Source organism: Girardinichthys multiradiatus, chromosome X (genome assembly GCF_021462225.1).
Source record: "Girardinichthys multiradiatus isolate DD_20200921_A chromosome X, DD_fGirMul_XY1, whole genome shotgun sequence".
Lineage (NCBI taxonomy): Eukaryota > Metazoa > Chordata > Actinopteri > Cyprinodontiformes > Goodeidae > Girardinichthys > Girardinichthys multiradiatus.
The window spans coordinates 10,755,658-10,780,373 of NC_061817.1; the positions used below are offsets into that span (position 1 = coordinate 10,755,658).

General features: G+C 38.5%; 1 protein-coding gene across 7 annotated transcripts in view; it reads right to left on the minus strand.

The window, feature by feature from the left end:
• Positions 1-24,716, minus strand: part of LOC124862616 (nuclear factor 1 X-type-like) — a 204,789-nt gene that overhangs the window by 141,735 nt on the left and 38,338 nt on the right. The gene's annotated exons all lie outside the window — the stretch shown is intronic.

Genomic DNA, 24,716 nt, shown 5'->3' on the forward strand with positions numbered 1-24,716 from the left:
CTAAAAGTCTTCTCCTGCACCTCCTCCATCTTTACTATGTCCCCCCTCACCGCGCCTCCCCCCTCCCGCTTGCATTATGCCACCTTGGCAGAGGATGGCAAAGAGAGGACGCGCAGCACCAAAGTCCCTCCAGACCCCACCACCACCACCACCACAGCCGGCAGCTGCTATGAGGTTCAGTGCAACAAACAAAGAAGAGGGTGGGGGGAACAAGCTTCACTCTCCTCTGTCTGTGCAAACAAGGGCGAAGGATGGAGAGGATCCACAAAATGGTTACAGGAATTAAAGGTAGACTGTTTAAAAACAGCAAAGCAATCAACGATAGGATCCTAAAATTTGTCTCCTCTAAGAAGGAAGTGTTGCCGTGATGATGCCACTATGAAGGCTGCACCTGCTCTGGCACAAGTGCATGACAGCCAGAGCTGGTCCAAGGCTGAATGGGGCCCCTGACAGAATTTGATTTGGGGGGTTTCCAACTACCCTCAAACACCACACCTCAACAAATACTCTCTTTAGGCTCCAGTTCACCCCTGAACAATTCGTACCCAAATGCCTCCCCTTTATTAATTCCTACTTCTGTTTCATACCCATGTACTAAAACGGCTGCTGGTCATTTCACCCATTCACCATTTTGTACTTCTGTAGTTTTGCTTTGGAGTTCAGTTCACAACCATTCTTCAGAAGGATGTTTTATACCTGCTTTGACAACCAGAATGTAAAGTATATTTTCTTCATTTTACTCATTGTACTGCAAAACAATGTGGCAGAATAAATCCAATAAATAACATCCACCAGCAGGAGGTCACTCAGAATTGTTGTGATTTGATCTGTCCTATTTCTTACAATCAAAACTGGCCCAAACAGGGATCAGAGCCATAATAAATGGAACAAGTGTGTGATACAACATTTTCTGAAAATAATAAACAATTAGAACAAAGTATAACAAAAGCAGAATTTTTAAAGCTGTCCTGGGCACAGAAGGAGTGGAACCATCTCTGACAAGTAGATATTTTCTTAGTAAAAACGATCATCAAGCCTTTCACAGAGAAACTGCTCTAATAAAAATAGAATAAGTTGAAGTTACAACACCCAGTTCACTTTTTGCATTCTATTTATTTCTTTGTTTTTGCAAAAGTAATAACTTTATTCAAGCCTCATTGATCCCATCTTAAAGCTTGCCAAAAAATATATCTGCATTTTTTTATTGACCAAAAACCATGCCAGGAAAGAAGGTTTTACAAAATGGTAGCAATAATTATAAGCAACACATTTCAGCTTAAATGTCATGCATAAATGCTACACTGTAAACATTGTTTTGTTGTTTTCGCCAGTAAAACTACTAAATTCGCAACTATTCTTTACCACTGGACCTTGTACAATATATTAATGAATAGTTTTCACAGTAAATCCACCATAATCTCAGTAGTTCCCAACAACATGAATGGTCCACAGTACATTACTGTAGATTTACTATCCAATCCGGGAATATTCAAATCTACTGTCATTTAATTTACAGTAAAATAAATTAGGAGGGAAAATAATAGTGCAGGTGTCCATCTTGAATTACTGTTCTCGGTTTAAGTGGAATATTTTTTGTTCTGGCGCTTTTAACTACAGGTCTGAGTTGTAATTTTCTTGCCATTTTCTATAAGAGCTTCCAGAAACTAATGTTCTGATTTTAATGCAGATTCCACACCTGGCTACTGTAATATCTTAGGTAGCTTGCGTTAGCATTGAATAGCTATTCCGTTAGCTGGGAAGTAAGCTGGAAGCTAACAATATAGATGTTAACTGCACTGTATTAGGAACAAATATACACTTTAAGTATATATATGATTAAAATGAACAATATATAGGCGGTTGATGGGGAAACTATAAATTTTGAGTGTATATGTAAAATATAACATCAAGGGAAGGCCATCGCTAAAATGAACCACAACCACAATAAATGTAACCTTTATATTGAGCATTATTTCTTATAAAAATTCTTTATTGTTCAGTGTGACATTTTGTGCGTGGAAGAGAGGGTCTTTCAGAAGAAAAACAAACAACAACAAAAAACAGTGGGAAGTTCATTTATGGGCTAAAGAGATCAGCTGTTGATTTTATTTCCTCCTGCGTTTCATTAGTTGGCCATAAAAAATGAATATCTTCCAGCTGGTTGACATGGGAACACAAAGGAAACAGTTTCACCAATTTCACTTCAATTTGGCAAATTTGGGTACAATAGCAGCAACAGAAGCAATGTTTTTATAGATACTGAAAAAAATGTCTGAAACCTTCCACACCTCACATTGCATTAGCAAAGCACATGCTTCAACCTGTAACATTACTGCCCATTTACGGTAGAGGGTTTTGGACACAATGCAAAAAAACATTTTTTATTGCTTTTCCTTATTTAAACATATTCAAATTAGAAATATGAGTTTATTTTATAAGTTCATTTTCATTTATATTTGTTTTTGGAGAAAGAAACATGGAACAACCATTAAATAACTAAAAGTCAGATCTGAATGAGTGTTTTATTGGTTATTTGCACTTTTAAACATGGCAATAGTTTCCGCTATAGATGTAGCACTAAAATAAGAGCAATACAATAAAAGATAAAGATTTCAGTTTCAACAAGTCTGAATTTTACATTGAGGATCCTTCCTTTTTTCCTGAACTGCAGGAAACCTTAAAGCAAAAAGTGTCAAACACCCAGTCTCACTGACACACATCACAGGCTTCATTAAAGAGCCATGAACACACCTTCAGCCTGTCTGACCACTGCCAAAGTCTGATCCACTGAACAGATAACAGCAACAAAAGTGTGTGCTTCAGAGTCCTACATATCTGCACTCCGCTGCACCTGCAGGAGCTTAGGGTTGCACGGCGGAGAAGATAACTGGCACTCAAATGTGATTTGCCGTGTCTCTGCTTTTCACAACGAATTAGAGCTCGCTGGGTTCACCCCTTTGCTGCCAAAATGCAAATACACCACCATTCAGATGTCAGCAGAATTTGACTACAAGGAGGTTCAAGTCATTTTTCTACGCCTGTATGCCTCCCACAGACAGAGACAGTCATGTTTATTTCCTATAAATAACTGTGGTCTCTTAGGCTGACAAATCTGGAGAAATATACACTATAAAAAGCAATTTTTATATTGTATGCTGTTTAATATTAGCCAGTAAATGATTTAAATTCTAAACAAGCATATTTGTTTGTAAATATTAGATTCAACAGTTAAATTTTAACAGTAGCAAAGGTTTTATTTTGATAACAAATCCACCCTAAAAATTGCTTACAATTAAACTGAAAATGATGATTTATTCTTCCAATTAGCTGCGGTTTGGGGGCTATAATAATGCTAATACTGTTATACTCTAATTAACTAAACTGTTAGGATCTCCTAAACAAATTTGATGTATTAATTTGCATACAATTCATATGGGTAGATTTTAGTCTTTTTTTTTTTTTTTTTTTTTAGAAGAAATAGTGTTTAGTTTACATTTAACAGCTAAAAAGCACATAAAATAAGCTAATATCACTTTAAAAAGACCTCATAGTTAAGTAAAGTGCTGTAGAGTAAAGCTGAACATAAAAAGCACAGGTCAGAGAGTATAAGTCACAGAAACACAGAAATAGCATGTAAAAGTTAAAAAACAGAATTACTAGAACAAGGAGTCCAATAACATTTACTTACAGTCAACAACACATACTGGGTTGAAGGCCAGAGAGTAAGAGTTAGTGTTTGACTCTGATCTAAATGTAACAAGTAAAGGTGCGGGCCTGACATGTAGCGGCAAAGCAGCTTTTAAAGTGGCATTACTCAGCAAAATCAGTTCAAATCTAATTTACTAGGATCCCCTTTCTCATCTGTTAAAAAGAAAAAAATGTGATCAATGCCTAGAACTGAAAAACCTTTAAAATGTATTCTAACAAGGTGGTGTGTGAACCTTCTCCATGACAACCTTATCTAAGATGTGTCGTTCAGTGAAAGCGACTGCCTCAGCATACTTAACAAGTTTGGCATTGGGATTAGCATTAGCTTTGTTACTGAACTGGTTAAAGAAGCTTCGTCAACCCCAAGTATTGTGACACATCTAAAGATTTACTGATGACATATTCATTCATAATACAACACATCAGCCTTACCATTATGGTTGACTGATGTTGATGAAGATGTTGATAACCAACACCTTCAGTTAAAGTATATTTTAAATGTTTTTAGGAGAATTTGTTGCCAAAATAAACTGTTACAAACTAGTGAGGATGATTAAAACCGATGTATTTTTAATGGCTAATATTTATTACTATCCTGAATTCCTTTTTTATAGTGGGTTGCATCAAGAAGAAATATACCAACACAGTAAAAGTGAAGAACTGCCATAAGACTTGTGGATGAGAATGTTTCTATGTCTGAGCATCTTGCTTGAAAGCTGCACTTCATAATCCTGACTCAATGATTACCAATTAACCATAATTGTGGTTGTCACGGAAACGGTTTACTCACAAGCTACCTTGCTAGAAAAGATTTTCATTTTTTTCGCAACCTCTATTATATCTTAATTAAAAACCCATTTCTTATTTTTCTGTTTATTTTTAATAAACCAGATGAGCTAAATGATCTTAATAATTGTAGTTGAACTTTTTTTTTTAGTAAGGGCATATAAAAAATGGCTGCAATTAAATGTATTTCTCTGTAAACTTATTGCTACTGACAAATATTAACTGAAATTTACCTAAATAAATGCATGCAAATGTATGTGGTTAAATTCTAACAGTTTATTTTATGAGTGAATATTTGTAGAAAAAAGTTCAGGTAGGCCCAATATCTGATGCAGGTTGCCGCACCATGCGCTATCTGCTGCGCAGCGCGGCGCGGCGCAAACGGGCCCGTCAGAGCTGCGTGTTAAAGCGCAGACTGTGTGCTCAATTGTTCCTCCTCACCTAGAATTTAAAAGCCAAAACGCGTTTGGCCTTACAATTAATAACCTGGGCCTGATCTTTGTTAGGAATCAGATCTGTCCTGAAAGTTTCTGTTTCAACTCGCTCTTAAAAAGATAAAAGTAGCGACTGTCTCCAGGCCCTGGGATGCATTAAGGGTCTCCAGAATTAGACAAATGGTCCCGAAGCGGCGTTCCCTAATAGACCGATATGCTTGCAATTAAAGCTACTGACTATTTTCCAAACATTTTTCCCTGGCTGCTTCTTTAAGGGAAAAACAAGATTACCCAGACCCCCGTTAATAAGTAAAATAAATAAATAAAAATCTCAGCCAAAACAATTACAAATGCGCCATGGCATCTCCTTTTCTCTTCTCCGAGGGCACTTTAAATGTGGATGGTCGGGGGAATAAAAGAGACAAAAGACGGACTCTGCCAGGAAACACGTGGATGGGGTGCAAGTAGCACAGTTAGAAGTCTTAAAAGTTGACATCAATTAATACAGAGAGGAGAGGAAAGAGAGCGAGCAGACGGTTAAAATGTTGGGACTTAAGTGGGAACAAGGCCCCGAATTACCCGGGATCATTCCAGCGCAACATCTGGAATTTCGTGCGCATTTTCTCCGCACTTAAAACCCTTCTATTCAGCTGGATTTATTTGATCTAAAAAGAACAAAACATTTTAATATGAAAAGCGGCATATCTTGTGGGTTATGCATGAAAACAGAAACTCCAGACCGTCTAGTTTTATTTAATATGTTACCCCCACCATCCTCCTTCCCCAACTTATATTTTCTAAATCGATCCAACCATTAGAGGACAAAAGAAATGATTTTTAAGACTTTGCGATTCTCCGCACGTCCGACCGAGACTGCAGGAGTTGGCTGCCAACTTGAGATTAACTCTTTCAGCGAGGAGAGAAAAGGCTCTTTAATGCGAAAAAAACGCAATTCATCATGCATTTCCAGCTCAGTTTAGATGATCAATGTGAGGGCTAGTTTCCCCCCAGCTAATTAATTAATATCAGCGTTTTTATTAATTTGGAGGAATATAATAATCAAAATACTACATTTTGACATATATAACCCGAGTAATTCATGTAAAATGCAGTTTCCTTTGCTTGTGTAATGTTTGGATGGAATATGCAGAAAACTGTTTTCAGTTAAAATGGGGGAAAAAAATAAATAAAAATTTTGAACACATAATCCAGGCAGGCTTTTATTTGTAACCGTAAAATAATAATTATTTCTCTTGCTAAAATAATGCTTTTTTACAGTTATATTACATTTATATCTTTTATCATACATTTTTTGGTATTTTGATTTCCTTACATAGACCTAAAAATACAAAATAGGTCCTCACTGACAGACTGGTGTACCTTTTTTCTCCTCTGTTTTGCACACACGTCACATACAGCTCTGCAAATGCAGCTTTAAAACAGCATTACCATAATAAGACTGAAAGCTGGCTCCTTTAGTTTCCACATCAAGACTTGCAATACTTTCAAACAGCCAAATTTGTGTCTCTTCTATGAAAGGGATAAGTACATTATCCTTCTTTCAGCCAGCTGACTGACAGTGTGCAGTAAGAGGGGTTGTGGGGTGAAACTGCCTAACAGCCACTTTATCTAGCATCTCTTTAAAATGGTTTTAAAATCAAATGTCTGATTTAAATATCATAACTTTTAATAGCCTTCAGACACTCTGATGCCGGTAACCAGCCCTGCTGGTCATGCTCCTAGGTCTTCACGACATCTTTTTTCTAACGGATGTTCTTCTGAAGCCAGTTGGGTTTTATTTGGGGATATCAGTGAAGTGGGGCTGCTATAAACACATGCCTCACTTTTATTGAACTGGCATGTACCGAACACTCTACCATATCAATCAAAATAGCCTCTTTATATTTGGAGGTCAGGGAAACTTGTATCCCTTCCTAAGAAATTAGTGGGATGAAGTGAGATCTGAAGTCCAAATCCTGAAGCCAAACAATGAAAATTCTCAAGGAGAAAGAAATGCATTTGATTTCCAGGATAAATCACTCATTTTGATCTATTCTGTTCCAAAAAAAACCATTATATTGTTTCAACCATAATCATTTCAACACATCTAAACAATAATAAAAGCTCCATGATTTGTTTAGAGCCACGAAACAAACTCATAGCTATTCCAAACTTGGTGCTTCTATCTGACCCGGCAGCAGCCATCTCCGTCCTGCGGCGCCTGACCTCGCCATGAATGCGCCGCATCTCATCAGGCCAATTAGAGTGTTGGTCTATATAACCCGAGGGCCTCCCAGCTGCCGGGCCCTTCATTAGCACAGCCCCTGTGTCCTCTCCTGCCCAGCTGAGTGTCCCTGACACCGGCCCCCCCAGCTTGCCCTTCACCCCGGCGCAGGCTACTGACGCAGAGCCAGGACACAGATAGGGAGGCTGAGACAATCAAATGAGGGGGAACTTTTCCAGGCTGCATCTGGATTATTCAGGGTCAGGGTCTTTAAGTGGTTTTCCTTTTGGTTTGAGTTTGAAATGCAGTGTTGAACTTCATGGAAGGGCTTTCATATTTCACAGTTTATATGACAAAAAAACTGATCCCTGATGGCTTCAACTTTGCCCTCAACAAGATATTTTGTCTGCTGTGGGATCTTCCACTAGTATTGCTCCTGTTAATAATCAGAAACAGGCATTACATCTTCAATTATAAGGGAGGGGAGAAAGTGACTAAGAATGTCCCACCCCTTGACCCAAAGATCCACGGAGCTGGGTGTCCTGCGCTGGTTGCACTTATCCGAGTTTATAAACCGGCAAGTTAGTATGTGTGAAAAATCTGCAAGCAATTTGTGGTGACTTCATGCTAAAGTGCCCAGAGTGGGTGGCTGCGCGGGGTGGGCCGAGGAAGAGGCACGCACCGTGCATTCCAGTCTGGTCCAGGCTTTCTCCAACCTCTGTAGATCTTGTCTCATTTTAAAACAATCAAATTTGCAAAATGGACAAGCTCGAACACATCTTCCTCTTAAAAACAGTACTTGGACAGAAGGCCTGATAGAAGGACCTTATCGTACAGAGCAAGCCCAAGGTGTAAACAAACTAAAAGCTGCATAGGGAATCCAAACCAACAGGAGGCCCTCAAGAGAATTTTTAAAAACAAAACATTTCTACACAAAATACAACAAAGATACTTGATATTTGAAATGTTATGGGAATAAAATATGTTTAGATAGATTAGCTAATGTTTCAGAAGCAGGCAAGCTCATTTTATGCTCTAACTTTTATTTCAGAAGTAAGTACAAACTATCTAAAGCTATATCAACCTCAGGAACAATTCCAGACATTTCCCAAAATGCTCTGGAATAATGTTTTGACTGAAGAGGCTAAAGACTAAAGTGACTTCTGTTCTTCTCTTCTCGGATCAGCCCTGTGAAAATAGATTGAGAATTGCAACTGTTCCTAATAATGGATTTGGAGACTTGAACTCTCAATCTATGATCAGGTCTTAAACAGCCTTTTGTGTGAGAGATTAAAAAAGCTTCTAGACACATTTCCTCATTTCCATTGTACATATTCAAGGTCTGTCCATTCATTGGACAACAGAATACTGATTATTTACACATCAGATTATACAACTGAAGATAACAAATTCAGGTCTGAACTGTGACTAAGCCACGTGAATATGATTTGATCTGAATCATTGTAGCGTTGGTAGTATGTTTAGGGTTGTTGTCCTGCTGGAAGGTCAACCTCCATCTGCAACCTTTAACGAGTTTCCTTGCTGGATTGTCCTGGACTTAGCTTCATCTATCTTCTCATCAAATCTGACCGCTTCCCGATATCTGCTGAAGAAAACCTTCCCTACAGCATGATGCTCCCGCCACCATATTTCACATTGGAGATGGTGTGTTGAGGCTCATGTGCATCGTTGTTCTGAGATTACTACATTTGCTGACTCAGTGACTGACCTCTGAAGGCAACTGGTTTCAATGGATTTCATTTAGGACTTGGGTTGTCAACACTAAAATTTTAAACTCGATGCTATTTTAGATAGTGCAGCAACATCTTTTAACGGCACAGTTCTTTCTAGTTAAGAGAAAACATATGATTATTTACAATATGACTATATTTTAACTTCCTTATTTAGGGCAAAACCAATAAGTTGGGGGCAAAGTTCAACCCTCATTTAGAAAAAAATATATAATTCTAGTGTCACCTCCCTGTTTGCTAAAACGTTAGACAATATTACACTTAGTATAAGTGTTAGTATCCTTTATGGAAGTACGTACCTTTAATTCAGTGGGTAATTATTTAGTTTTATTATAATTGCTTATTGTTAGTGTGCCACTGTGTGCTTCTATTTCCCATGTCATTTCCATTCCCATACAAACAAATGAGGGATGATTAAGGATTACTCTAAAGTCAAATAAATTGTGTTTCCAAAACATTGATCTGGCGCAGACAGAACATATTTTTTACAATGTAAACAAGGATCTGGTTCAGCAAATGTATTCAGCAGCAGCTAAGTACAATTTCTGTCTTTCTGCTAGATTTCTATATTATTTTCTTTATTGATCAACCACAGCTGCAGGGTAGGTGGCTGCAGGTTCCTACTTCTTTCTGCTCTAATTGTCAGCTTCAGTCTGGCTCCAATGTAACCTGTTTTATTATTAGCCATATTAGCTCCCAAAGTTTTTACAACTAAAGAAGCAGTGATGGAGGGAGGGTTGTTTCGTTGATTCATTATTTAGTAGCCAAGCGAACCATCACCTGATTAAACCTTTCCTGCGTTAATTCGTACCACACTGGAACGGAGTGGAAGCGCATTTCATCATGGGAAGCTCAGACCAACAGAACACTGTCACTGGGTGTCCTAATGTCTGAACAGATCGCGTTAGCTTATGTCATCCAAAAGGTTTCTTTCTTCACTGTTTCAGATACAGGAGCTTTACTGGCATTTTTAACTTGCTCTCGTAGTGTTAGCTTGTAGCTAACTTGTGGCATTCCTCGGCATTTAGGTTTTTCCTGTCCATCTGCCTCATAGAAAAAGTACCTCCAAACAACGCTGTCGTCTTTTGTCTTGTCTGCTAAAGACAGTGGCCTATGTTTTTTTTCTGAATGTACTTGCCATGCTAGCAGAGTTTAAAACTTCCAGCAGCAGCTCATTGGTTTGGTAAGGTGAAGCTGCAGAGAGGGGAGGGGCTTAATGTCTCTGTTATTGCAACGCTGCTGCTGGACAAAGAGCAACAACTTGGACAAATGTGAATGGGTCAGTTTATATGGATTTTAGAGCAAATGTGTAATGGGCAGAATTGATTATATCGAAAATAGCGATTATTTTGACAACCCTGTTTAGGAGGAACAGAGGAAAGGGGACTGAATACAGTTTTCTATAGAGCATTTTCCTTCCACTTCACTATACACTGCTAGGTGTTAAGTGCTAGATTACATAAATTCCACATCCACAGAACTACAGGTCCTTCTCAAAATATTAGCATATTGTGATAAAGTTCATTATTTTCCATAATGTCATGATGAAAATTTAACATTCATATATTTTAGATTCATTGCACACTAACTGAAATATTTCAGGTCTTTTATAGTCTTAATATGGATGATTTTGGCATACAGCTCATGAAAACCCAAAATTCCTATCTCACAAAATTAGCATATTTCATCCGACCAATAAAAGAAAAGTGTTTTTAATACAAAAAACGTCAACCTTCAAATAATCATGTACAGTTATGCACTCAATACTTGGTCGGGAATCCTTTTGCAGAAATGACTGCTTCAATGCGGCGTGGCATGGAGGCAATCAGCCTGTGGCACTGCTGAGGTCTTATGGAGGCCCAGGATGCTTCGATAGCGGCCTTTAGTTCATCCAGAGTGTTGGGTCTTGAGTCTCTCAACGTTCTCTTCACAATATCCCACAGATTCTCTATGGGGTTCAGGTCAGGAGAGTTGGCAGGCCAATTGAGCACAGTGATACCATGGTCAGTAAACCATTTACCAGTGGTTTTGGCACTGTGAGCAGGTGCCAGGTCGTGCTGAAAAATGAAATCTTCATCTCCATAAAGCTTTTCAGCAGATGGAAGCATGAAGTGCTCCAAAATCTCCTGATAGCTAGCTGCATTGACCCTGCCCTTGATAAAACACAGTGGACCAACACCAGCAGCTGACACGCCACCCCAGACCATCACTGACTGTGGGTACTTGACACTGGACTTCTGGCATTTTGGCATTTCCTTCTCCCCAGTCTTCCTCCAGACTCTGGCACCTTGATTTCCGAATGACATGCAGAATTTGCTTTCATCCGAAAAAAGTACTTTGGACCACTGAGCAACAGTCCAGTGCTGCTTCTCTGTAGCCCAGGTCAGGCGCTTCTGCCGCTGTTTCTGGTTCAAAAGTTGCTTGACCTGGGGAATGCGGCACCTGTAGCCCATTTCCTGCACACGCCTGTGCACGGTGGCTCTGGATGTTTCTACTCCAGACTCAGTCCACTGCTTCCGCAGGTCCCCCAAGGTCTGGAATCGGCCCTTCTCCACAATCTTCCTCAGGGTCCGGTCACCTTTTCTCGTTGTGCAGCGTTTTCTGCCACACTTTTTCCTTCCCACAGACTTCCCATTGAGGTGCCTTGATACAGCACTCTGGGAACAGCCTATTTGTTCAGAAATGTCTTTCTGTGTCTTACCCTCTTGCTTGAGGGTGTCAATAGTGGCCTTCTGGACAGCAGTCAGGTCGGCAGTCTTACCCATGATTGGGGTTTTGAGTGATGAACCAGGCTGGGAGTTTTAAAGGCCTCAGGAATCGTTTGCAGGTGTTTAGAGTTAACTCGTTGATTCAGATGATTAGGTTCATAGCTCGTTTAGAGACCCTTTTAATGATATGCTAATTTTGTGAGATAGGAATTTTGGGTTTTCATGAGCTGTATGCCAAAATCATCCGTATTAAGACAATAAAAGACCTGAAATATTTCAGTTAGTGTGCAATGAATCTAAAATATATGAGTGTTAAATTTTCATCATGACATTATGGAAAATAATGAACTTTATCACAATATGCTAATATTTTGAGAAGGACCTGTATGTGGTTGTAATGTGTTATGAATATTTTTGTAACACACTTTATCAGGGACACGCTTTAAGACTTAAGGTTCATGTCCAAGGAAAATAAATCAGTTCATTTTCAACAGCTTAATTAAATATTTGTCAATAAAGCTGATGGTGGAGACATACCAAACCCCGGCGGCCCCTAGCAGCACTTGACTGCTGGTGGATGGTCATTTTCACCTCTGGTTGAAAAACCTGCCCTGTAATCGGTAAACACTCCTGGCTCACAACAAAGAAAAGCATTTAGCGTTAGTCCAATCTCTTTGATCCTGCATTCATATTTTAACTTCACAAAAAAGAAAATTAAAAAAACAACGACCTGTTTTTGATGAACCTGTGTGTTTTCAGGCAAGATATCCCATCCGGTGAACAGCTAGACATACATCACAGAGATTCCCTGATTTATCAGCATGCTCAAAGCAGATGAACCCTCTCGTTAAAAAACCCCTTTTTTGCATTTGGAATCAGAATTTCAACATGACCCAGAACGAAAAGGATCTTCAGGTTCATGTGTTAACTTGCTGTTCAGCAAAGCTGAAGGGCTTTACTCCTCTTTTCAAAGAGATAAGAGCAAAATGCCAGAGTCAGCTACTTCACACACTGCCGGCAGAAAGACGTAAGCTGAAACAACACCGGTGTGTTTTCAAGCCCGAGACGCCGGTGTCTGTCGCCTGTTTGAGGCTAAAACTCGACTGCAAATAACAGCTTGGTGACACTCAAAGCATTGCTGTGAGTAATGCAACTGCGCTTCTACCCTCCCTTCTGTATACGCACATCGTTTAAGTTCACAGGGATTTACGATCGAGGGCAAGTGCACCTGAAAGCCTCTGGCTGGTGTTGGCTTATATTCTGATCTACTTGATCCTAAAGAAAAACAGCTTTCCAACCTAAACACCATTCCACTGTCTTCCTTTTAATTTTTAATCACTGCTGAAACAACTTATTTTTTTTTTTACATCGCCCCAGAAAAAATCCACTTTTAAACAAATTTTAAGAGATAACTGTTTAAATCTGAAACATATTTTTAGGTAGATTTTTCTGTAATTTGGGTCAGCAGTTAGAAATTGTCTTGATTAGAACACTTGTGTTTGAGTAAAAAACCTGGAAATATTACACCATATCTGTGGAAATAATTTAGCCAAAGCCCAAATGCAAATGTATGCGAAAACAGCTGCTGTCATATTGTAAATGTAATTCCAATAACTGATTGGACTGATTATAAAATATACAACTTCAACGATTAATAAACAACAGAACCAGGTGCACAAGGATGAAATTATTTGGGATTTCCTCTAATCTGCCCAGGGTTGATAAACATACAGGTTTCAATTATACACATACTTTATATTTAACACCGTTTTCATTGGGTGATGCTGAAGGTTCTAGAAGGTCTTTTAATTTCTTATTTGTGATCATGATTGACTGCAGCTGCACAGAAAGGATTTGTTTGACAGCACTTGTTAGACTGATTAAGATCCTTCTTGATCTTCTTCAAGAGAAAATCAAGAAGGAAAAAATATGTGCATTTACACAAGCTGGGAAAGTCTTAGGAGCTATTTGGAAAAGAACACACCACACTAAGTGTTCTCAGGCTCAACCAAATACCACACTCCTCGCTGTGGAAGTTGTTATTGAGGGAAGAAAAGTCAAAGTCAGATATTTACAGATTCTGTGACATATTTAGTATGAAGGTCGAGAAAGAACAAAAGTGGCAGGAACTTCTTAAAAGGAAACAGAAGCATGTTGGCTGTTTCTTCAGGCTGCCACAACATACAGCTAGAATTCTGTGAGTGACGCTTATTTAACTTTTTCAGCATTTTGTACTTTTTCAAATTGTGGACGTTTCATACCTGATTTTTTTGGGTTTGAAAAGGAGCCATGCTGGATTTTAAAATGCTGGCAGCCTTTTGGATATCTCAGAGTTATGGTAAGAATCTACATTTGTCTAAGGAATACACACATAGACAGGTTATAATGTTTTAGAAGAACCCAGTATTAACCCAGAACTATCATAAACTAGAAACTGCTGCAACACCAGGGTTACTGCTCACAGTCAAGGACAACCAAGAAAGAAGATATAGTCTGACCTAAAAAAGGGAAAAAAAATATTAAAGTAAATATTATTGAAATACATTTCTGCTGACATTTAGTTTTTTTTAACTTTTTTATAATTTTAAGCTGAAAACAGAAATTTTTTTTATTCCCCAGTTGTTTGATGAATTTTATTTTAAAATACACTCAACTGGTTGGAATATAGTTCTTGGGATCAAAAATGGATTTAGATCAATTGTTACCTTTACTGGAAATGCAGCTTAGAACGTCAGTAAAAATGGTCAACCAGTCGGATGAATATTTGGACCTTTTTTTGGTTTAGATCGCAAAACAGGTGGTATTGATTAAATTTATCGTGTTTATGGTTGAATTAGACTTGTCCATTGGCAGATAATGTCTGATAACAGGCATTAGATGGTTCCAGGTTTACCATTATGTTTAAAACTGACAAACAAACTGACATTATTTCTACAGTTTAAAATCCTCTTAATGAGATACCAGAGAAAGGGTTGGAGTGACTGGATTTTCCCGTATGGGGCAGAGACTAACACAGCCCCGCTACACCTCCGTGTGTTGCTACGCACTGCCAGTCAGCTGGCTGAAAGAAGGCTACAATAATTCTCCATTATTTAACAGAAAGCCAAATTTGGCTGGGTGAAAAAAATCTTCATATTTTTATGTAAAACATGGTGTTGAAACAAAAGGTGCCATCACTTCTATTAAAGTAATGCTAATGGCTGGAGCCAACCATAAGGTTATACCTGAGCAGACAGTGTTACTAAATAATATTTAAATAAAGGGTTTAGATAACATTAATACTGCTTTAATAATCAACATGTTATATTATTTAAGCAGCAGTAGGAATAACAGTTTTTCCTGTTTGACATAAAAGCAATTTGCTCATGTTATACATTTTATTCAATATTTTATGTAAAACCCAGAATGAATGACTGTGAAACTTTGGTATTTTTATATGTCATCCAGTGACAGTCTCATAACAAGCCCACAGAAAACATTTTTTTCAGGCTTCGGATCTATCCTCGGGAAAATATCTCAACCTCTCTGCCTTACTTGAATGGTTTTTGGCCATTATTTATTAGCCCATAATTACAGAGCAAAAAACTATATATAAGATGTCCTCTGACCATCAAAAATAATTTTTCACTCATGGTCTTATCAGGAAAATCGGTTTTTCAAAGTTTTATTTCATTAACTGCAGATCTGTTAAAGAAGAAAAGATATCTTTGATTAAAGAGTCCGACAAAAACAACTTCACAAAATTGGACTATAATTGAAAATTTCTCTGCTCAGTAAGTGCCCTCACAGCCCTGACTAAAAGGGTTATTGGGTTTTACGGGTACTGTGAGTTAGATGGCATCACCCGCCCACCGGTCATAATGACAGCAGGCAGCAAGCGATGTGGAAAGCAAGACTCTATGCGCATTACTTATGGACTGAAGCACAGAAACAACATGTCCACATGAATAATTGTCTCTTTCAGTCCCTGCTACTATCACACTGCAGAAACGCCAGGCGGCGTGAGGAAAACAGCAACACGGTGACTCTGAGAGACATAATGTACACGCAGAGTTCACATGAGCAGCGGCTAGGTGCCTCTGGAGCCCTGTATTTATCACCAAAATGACACGTTCAAGTTTAAATCAACAATGTCGGTACCCGGTATGCTTGTGGCTATGGGGCACGGGCTACATGCTTAAACAAATCAGACAGGTCAGAAACTTTCCCAAACTGCCTGACACGATGATTGCATTCAGTCACAGCTCTGGGACATATATGTGGAGACAATCACGGAATAGGCCAAGACGGGACACAAAAAGGAGAAAAAAACCCTCGCGCCTGAATAAATTCTACAGAAAAGTAAAGCCTACTTCTAAAGCAGTGTTGAATGCTTTGCAATCAGACAAATAAAGGGCCAATCTAGCACACAATCAAACTAGAGATTTGGGCAGCTCTCCTGCCAACAGCTAGGGACCTCCTCTTTCTGAACAAGGGATGCACTATTGACTACACCCCCACTTTCCCTGTGTCTCCCTCTCTCTCTCCAGTCCTCCCTATCTGCCAGTCTGAAAGGCGTGATGCCAACCTTTTCCACCATTGGGCATGCTGCCCTGCCCTTTATGCAAATGCTTTGCCACCATTCCTAGCTGACAACCCCCACTGTCTCAGCCTGCAGGTCCGTGCACACATCCCTTGTTACCGCCTATATATTCTTCATTCTTTTACATTTAAGGTGAGCCATAAGACATTGAGTGCCATGCACACCAAACCTAAAAGCTCAAACCAGAAGAAGTTTTGATGGTGTTGTTCTGAGTGTCTGTACGAGCTCGGATAGAGAAGGACAACACCTGGCAAAAATATAGAATAAAGACAAAATACAAGAGGGGATGGGTTGGAAATTGTAAAACAGTCACGGATTATACAATAGGTTCCAAAAATATATGTCTGTTATTTGCGTTACTTTTATAAAAATGTTTGGTTCCATAAAAATCGTTAAGAACTGATGCTTAGAGTAGAACTATCCAGTTCAGGTTTGATGATTTTTAATTTTGAAATAAACAGGATCAAAAGTTATCCAAACTGTAAAATAGAACTTCAGATTAACTAAGATCCTTCTTCAGTGCTTTTGTAGTTGAATGTTGTTAGCCAGCCAAACAAGAAGTATTAATCAGTCAGCTCTGTTAGCACAACATTACAGATTGAAAGACACTAAAGTTTTCCGTCATACCTTTTCAACAGGTTAAAACCTTCTAACGGGATGCCAGAGAATGCAGTTTTCTGTGCATGTATGGATAATAGATTAACATTGAGGTATCCCCTTCCCTACGTGTTGCTATGCAATCCCAGTCAGCCGTCTAAAAAATGGCTACTACACTAAATCTGAAATACCTCAGGCTGCAAAAAAGGTAATGTACTGCTGCCCTAAACAGCAGCTGGGAAACTACGAATAGCATGGCTGTAAAGCAAATGACTGCAGGCTAAATCAAAGAAAATGTATTAACCATTTCATAACAGCTTGATGTGCTTAAGTTGCTTTCTAAGGGTAGAACTGTTAAAATGTGTAATATTCTGCTCAATAGGCATGACAAAAAAAATAAATTAATGTTACAGATAACCACAGGAATCAACTTGTGAGATTATTATATCACCTTATCCAAATTATTATTTTCTTTTGTTCATTTTTGTATAGTTACCATGGTATCGTGATATGCTTGTTCATACTGTGACCATCTTATACCTATCCATGCCTACAGGAGGGTTAAATCCAAAAGAATTCAACTAAGACTAATTTAAATAAAAGAGGGTAAAGCGTTGTTGCGGTCAAAGTTTAAATGTGCAGTGTCTGCACAAGCTGGGTGAATTCTGGCTAGAGTCTGAAAGAGATTCCAAGACTACCAGGACAGGTGGGCTCCTAAGACCTCCAAAATTACCTTAATGTCACTAAACCATTACACAAAGTAGTAGTCAGTATTGGTGCGATACTTGTCTGCTTAAACAGGTCTTTGTTCTAAAAATAATCTTGACCTTTGGAGTGCTAAATAGAACCTCTACATGAGCAAACATCTAAGCCCCAACAGCCTAAACCAGCAGCGCGTCACCACAACAATCTCCAAACATAAACCTCCAATCTTTCCAATCTTCAACACAGTGGCTGCTCTGATCTTAAGAGAGTATGGGTAAATGAACAAAGTCAAACAGGTTGGCTGTGGGGAAATTTGATGTTAACACTCGCTAGTCTATTCGAAGAACAACGCAACACAAACACACATTTTTTGAGGTTTTGTTCAAGAGACTTACAGATGTTGATATTAGCCGCTTAATTTGTCAGCTATCTGCTTGTTTTGCAGGCCTGGATTCTGCAGCTTAACAGGTATGCCAATCGTAGATTGTCCATTGCAGTTTTAACAACGTGTTTCCTTAACAAGAGTGATTTGGGGCTCACCTTTAGAATCCACAAAGTGATTGTCTTGATTTGTTTCGCAACTTGAAATATTTCAGACTGCCAAGTTTGTCCTTGTTTGAAAGCAAGAAATTAGCCTTCTTATGGCCAGTGTGTCGCAGCAGGTTGCGAAGACACTGGTGCTGTGTTACTCTGTGCTCCATACAGCAAGAAGAAAATCCAGGTGACTATGACATCTCGTTAAAATGACTTTTAACCATAGGAACAGCATGGTGGAACCTTTTTCTGCTTGGTATACCTTGATACTGGTAACTGAGCCATACCCAACTGGATAATGTTTCAACACTAAGAAAAACACATCAAGAGACATATCATCCATAAGCTTGCAATTAGCTTCTATCAGGCTAAACCCAAACTGAACAGAGGGATGACTTGTATCTGTGTGTCTGTGCATGTGTTGTGGATGGAGGGAAAGAAATGAATGAGGCCTTTTCTTACAGCAGGGCCCAGATCAGAGCTTCTAACTATGGGATTTGGTGCTGTTGCCTTTCTCCCCCTGGAGGGAGTAATTAGGTTAGGGAGGACAACTGGTGCATTGTTTTAACAGAGAAGGGATTGTGCGGGCCAAAGTCCCACCAGCAACATGCTTCCCTCACAACAAAAATGCCAAACGGACTATCTAAGACACTCCACGCACATGTAGAGAGCCGTGCTTCTTTTGGGACTTCCTCTGTTAAGTTTTTTGCTGACAGAAAAATCTGTATTTTAATGCGGAGCTCATAGTGCTGTATATCCAATAAAATGTCAAATATAGTCCAGTGGTGTCAAATATCCTCTCCTGTTGTTGCAGTTGTGGGCTTCTGGCTCTTTTTGGAGACTCAGATCTCTTTAGAGTAAGTGTGTATGCCCTCTCCAGTATCCAGAGGCTTGGCAACACACACTGTTTCTAACTAGTATAACATGGTTATGATGCATTTGCATTCCTTCCAATCCCCTAGGAAATATAATATGCCTATATCATCTGTTTTAATCACGGTCTGCTTCCAAGGAAAGAAAATGGAAATACAAACAACCAAAGCTCTATAGAGGCTTTCTCAAATATGCTTCAAGTTGGTTTAAATGCACATACTGCTGATTGATACAGACTAAATCAAACAAACCATGCTGGGATAAAAAATAAAAGGAGAGAACGATTCCAAGTGTAATGTATTTACAGCTAGCAGAACAGTTTTTTTTGTCCCATTTTTCCTCTTTTTTTCTCTCTGTTCTTTTTCTCTGCTGTGTTTTCTTTCTACACTCTTTCAGAAGTAAAAGAGAAAAATGTAATGGTTTGTTTTGTTATTGTTTTTTTTCTTTAAGCATCTTAACACGAGGCATGTTTGTCATGGTACACCGATGGTAAAGCTTTAAGGTTTCAAAACTGCTAAGATGTTCCCTTATGCCGTTCCAATTATTAAGATGCCAAAGAAAGTGCTGAAGTGACCGGCATCTTCTCTGGCTGCATAATGTACCACCGTGCTTACCCACCCCCACCCACTGCACACTGCTGATCAACTGGCTGAAAATATTTTTCCCTTGTCACACCAATATGGTGAATTTCAATGACTGCAGGCTACCTACTGAAGAAGATAGCCTGACTAATTACCAGCTAATATCAGCTTTTACTTCAGTGTTACTCTACAAAAAGCAAAAGGGCAAAAATGTACAGTATTGTGCAGCAAACTACAACTCAAAACAAACATAATATTGAATGACAACATAAGCCCCAATCAAAGGCTGGCAATATATAAGCAGGCGCTAAAAAAGACCCCGAGTCAGATCAGGAGCAGAAGAAAAAAATTTATTTGAGTGGTGCTTTTTTGTAAAGAAACAAAGTATGGGGATATCTTCTACTTTCTTAACTGGATCCATGGATAAATTGACCTCTGTGGTACTAGAAAAAAACAAAAACTGCATTGACTTGCTGGTACAAATTCAACCAAACTCTCACTACTTAATACATCATATGCAGATGTGCAGATGGAGAGACAACAAAATGGTATATTTGTGTGTGGACTGACTCTACGGAAAGCTCTATGAGGCTTGCCAGACATTCTTCTTCTTTTCTGCCCCATGGGTAGTTAATGTAGGGAATACCAACCCTTTAAATAGTTTGCGACGTTTTTATAATCATTAAAATTTGGACTGAAAAGTAATTATAAAAACTGCATTTCAATGAGAAGTGTTTCTTTTAAGCAATGATTTTTTTTTCATAACCCTAGCCAAGTATCTTCATCATGAAGAACCACACAAACATTTCCAGAACTAAAAAATGAACACTTTCTAATGCCACCAAGAACTGCTGGTATTTAATTTAACAGTGATGTTGCAAAATATTTTCTTTAAACTGACTAATAGTGTAACCGGATTTGTCCTAAATAAATGAAGGGTTGTTTTAAACTGTTTTAGATACAGAGAGTTTATATGTGGAACTAAAGTGGGTTACATGACATTCCACCACGCAACGGTTAGGACGTAGTACATGGAATGAAACTAAAACAGAACAGCATGCAGGTCACTGACACATCAGAGCTTTGTCCAGTCAGAACACACAAAAACTAACCAAACAGGGCGCTTCTCTAACAGAGGGCTCCATATGAAGCCCTCATAGAAAAAAATCAATATAGCATTGAGGGTCATTTATGATGTGAAGTAATGCTTGAAGATGGGTCAAAGCATTGTTAATTCTGGCCAGTCTGGGTTTTATATTGAGACAGTGGTATATAAACCTCATCCTGCACCGAATTTCAGTCAAATTTTACAACTTTTAAAGTATCAGAGTAATTCCCCCTTCCTTCTCATTTTCAAGTAAAAATTTCTTTTTTTTTTCAAATGCATTTTTCCAAAATTCTGAGCCTTTTATGTCCATTTAAAAATATAAAACAGTTAAATTTACTGTGAATTTGAGGCTGATCTTTCTATAAGGAGTGGCCTTTAGGGAAGGAAACTGGAAAAAACGTAGAGAAAAGGTAGAGAAGTAGGACTCAAATAAGTAAAGAAGGAAGGAAAGGCACAAGGAAGGAAAGAAGACAGGACACAAGGAAGAGCATTAGGGCACAACAAGGGAAAGGAAAGGAAAGGAGAGAGGGAAGAAAGGCCACAGGAAAGGGAAGGAAGGAAGAAAAAAAAGAAGAAAGGTAGAACACAACAAGCAAGGAAGGATATAAGGAAGGAAGAAATTGAGGTGGGACACAAAAACGTCACATGATTTAAATAGATTAAGGAATAAAGTCTGAAAATCCAAATATATATCAAAATACTAATATTAAATTACATACATTTCCAGACTCTGTAATCCTGAGTAGTAGCAAGCAATTTATGAGGCCAAAAAGAAACCCCCCCAGAGAAGTACTTGCGTCTAACCCTAAACTCTGCTTGGCCTCAATCTCTGCTCCTCGTTCTTTTTTTCCCTTTTTGTCAGGGGTCTATTTGACTCTACTATACTCTGCTCCATTATCAAGGGTGGTCTCAAACAGCTCCGGGCCTGCTGAAGTACGACCTTCCAGCAAACAGGCTACAAGAAGCACAGAGCTTGCACTCATACCAAACACATACACAGACACTTCCACGCAAACACAGTGGGTTAATAACACACAAATGCCCGCCCTTCAGCACTGCTTGTTCACAGCTGCCAAGCCTCCTCAGAGTTCAGGCGAGGTAAAGATATGGTATATTATGCAACCCAGTATAGATTTTCCACCCATGGTCCTGTGCCAACTTCCTGCTCTGTAGAAAAAAGCTATAGCACTTTGTTCCCCAGGGTGACAGCTATTCTTTATTGGGCATGGTGGCTACAGTAAAAACACAGACAAAAGTGAAAAAGCCAAGTAGGCTACAAATTAAGACAACAGAAAGACAAGAAAACAAGAAAGAATTCAAGTAAGAAAGAAAAAAAGAGCTTCATCAACTGATAATAAAGTTATCTGCAATTTATTGTCTGTATCTTCAAATCCTTCTTCCCGCTTCTACATTGTCTTTCCTCCCGGTTCCTGAAATCAGGTCACAACTGTTTTCATTCCTGTTTGGCTTGCGGGTTCATGAGGCTCCAAGTGTCAACATTCCTCCACCCACCCCCAAGACAGGAAAAGATTTTCCCTCCAACATTAACCCAATAACTGCCTATTAAGCCCCAACACAACCTTTAAGCTATGCCCATGAAGAGAGAGAGAGAGAGAGAGAGAGAGAGTAAAGTGCAGTTCAAATGTTGATGCTAAATCCTGGACCCAATCAACGCTGGGTGCAGAGCTGCAGTTGCTAAATAGCTGAAGTTAAATTACACTCCTGCATGGTCACTGAATTGACATACACAGGCTTGATTATTTGGTAGCTTCTACAGTATGAGGTAATGCGGCAAGATGATGATAGAAAGCCTCGGGCTATTTGCGGTTCAATCAACAAGCCCAACAATGCCTCTTTATCCCTCAATAACTTAGACGAGGCCAAAGAAAGGGCTTAAAAAAGGTATAATGATATGACATCGCTGACTGCCATCACAACAAGATGTCTTTCAGTTCCCGTCCACCATCACCACTTCCACATAACCAGGGATCTTTGTCTTTTGAGAACAAATAATAACAATTTCTTTCCTGGCCTTCACAAGGTAAATGGAGACGCATTTTTGGGGTAAAAAGTATGGATGGATAGAACACATAAAAACCATAGATTACCAGCTGAGTGTTTGTGTTGCTGGCTTCCTATAATAGTCATTATCATCCAGGGGTACGTTTGCTGTTGCCAAGAGGCACATGGAAAGAATGCAGAGTAGCTGTACTAATTTGAGAAAATAGACATTTGAATAAAATCGGCATATTGAGAGTGCAGTAACACCTGAATACTAAGGCCTTGTTCACAGCTTCAGCCAAATTTTGTTTTTTAGTCATTTCCAAAATGGATGCAGGTGGACTTGACAAGGTCTGGATGGTAAACTGCAACTGGAAATCCAATATTTGCAAATTAGATCCAAACTGCATTTGGACATGCCTCTGAATGTTATTCCAGATGTGTCTCAGTTTAGAGACTTGGTCATTGAAATCCTAATGTTTGCTTTCGTAGCAATAGCAACCAATGGAGATAGACATCTGAGTGCGAAAACTGAATGAAACCTCTTGTAGATAAAGCAGACAGTCTGTTGTGTTTATACAATTAGAAAATTAACCAGATTAAAATTATTTTAATTTCACAAAGTTGAAACAGTTAGCTATAAAGTGGAAAGTTAATGGACTGACTTAAACATGACGCTAAAGATTGACTAGCTAAAGATAGGGATGTTGAAAACTAGCTGGGTGCAAAAATCTTTTTAAAGTGTTAAATATAATGATTGAACAGTAATAAGAGATATTTTGGGTTATGAATGTTTAGTTTTTTTTCATCTAAAAGTATAGAAATCTATTTACCAGTTTGCTAGCTAGCTGGATTACTTGCTGCTTTTATGTATTTTCTCTTTGAAAGCTGTTAAAAGACACAACAAATGTGGTATCTCTTTATTTAGGAGTTTTTAAACTCCATTTTAATTATTTTTCTTTATGGAAACCTTTCATTTTAGCTTTCTAAAGCCTTAATTCAAATCCACCATTGTAAGGGTTGTTTCTGCAGATAATATTGTCTTTCTAACAACTGACTGAATGTTTTAGCTCAGTGATTGACTGAGCAAAAAATTACTGATCACAATTGATCATTTAATAAATGCACATAGAGTTTATAATAAAAATTAAGTATAGACTTGAGACAAGATTTGCTTTGTTTCCATTTAAATTTGCAGCTTTCTGCCTCTTTCGAGGCTATATCTTTAAAAAATGACATAAAAGTAGGATGAAACAGGACATGCCTATTCAGATGTTGCTTTGACAAACATAAGATACGTATAAAATGTAGGATCACATATAAAAGTGGACTGAGTCTGATTTGGAAAATCAGATTTGTCCTAAAAAAATCATAAACATCAAATTTGGGTCACTTTTGTGTGCAGTGTGAACATAGCCTTAGTCAACTCTTTCAATGTAATAAGGCCACTAAATAACAACTTCTTTTAATACGAGAATATAAAAGTCTTGAACATAGACACATCACATTGATGAGAAATATTGAGGCATTTTAATATCACAAGATCTCATGCTACAAGGTTTTGTTAAACCCCTAATAAGAATGGTGAGAAAGTAAGCAGTAAAATACAACTAAGGCAGGTATGAAGGTGGCTGAAACAGATAATATCTTTACAGATCAACTGAATTTCAAATCTTTTTTTAATCAAGACTGAAAAACAACATTCTTGCACATTCTTTTGACAGAGTTGTCAGAACAAATAGCATTCAGAACACACACTGTTTTCGACTCTAAGGCACTCATAATGAGTATGATTTGTTTTTCTGAAAGAATGCACACCTGGGCCTTGTGCGATTAAACATGTGCAGGTGTGTTATGCATGAAGGGACACAAACAGTAGCTTGTATACACAGTGAAACTGAGTTCAAGCACACCTTCCTGCAAGTGTGGAGACAAATTGTTTCAGGAGAAAAGAATATCTGCCGATATAGCCCCTGTCTTCTTTACACGATGAGAACGAATGCATGTGTGCCTTTTATGTATAAATGTCTATATTTGTCAGTCTTGGCTTTTATTTTCATGAGTGACTGTGCGTGTATATATGAAGGCAAGCTGCTGGCTGAACAAAGCTCAGATTTCCGCTAG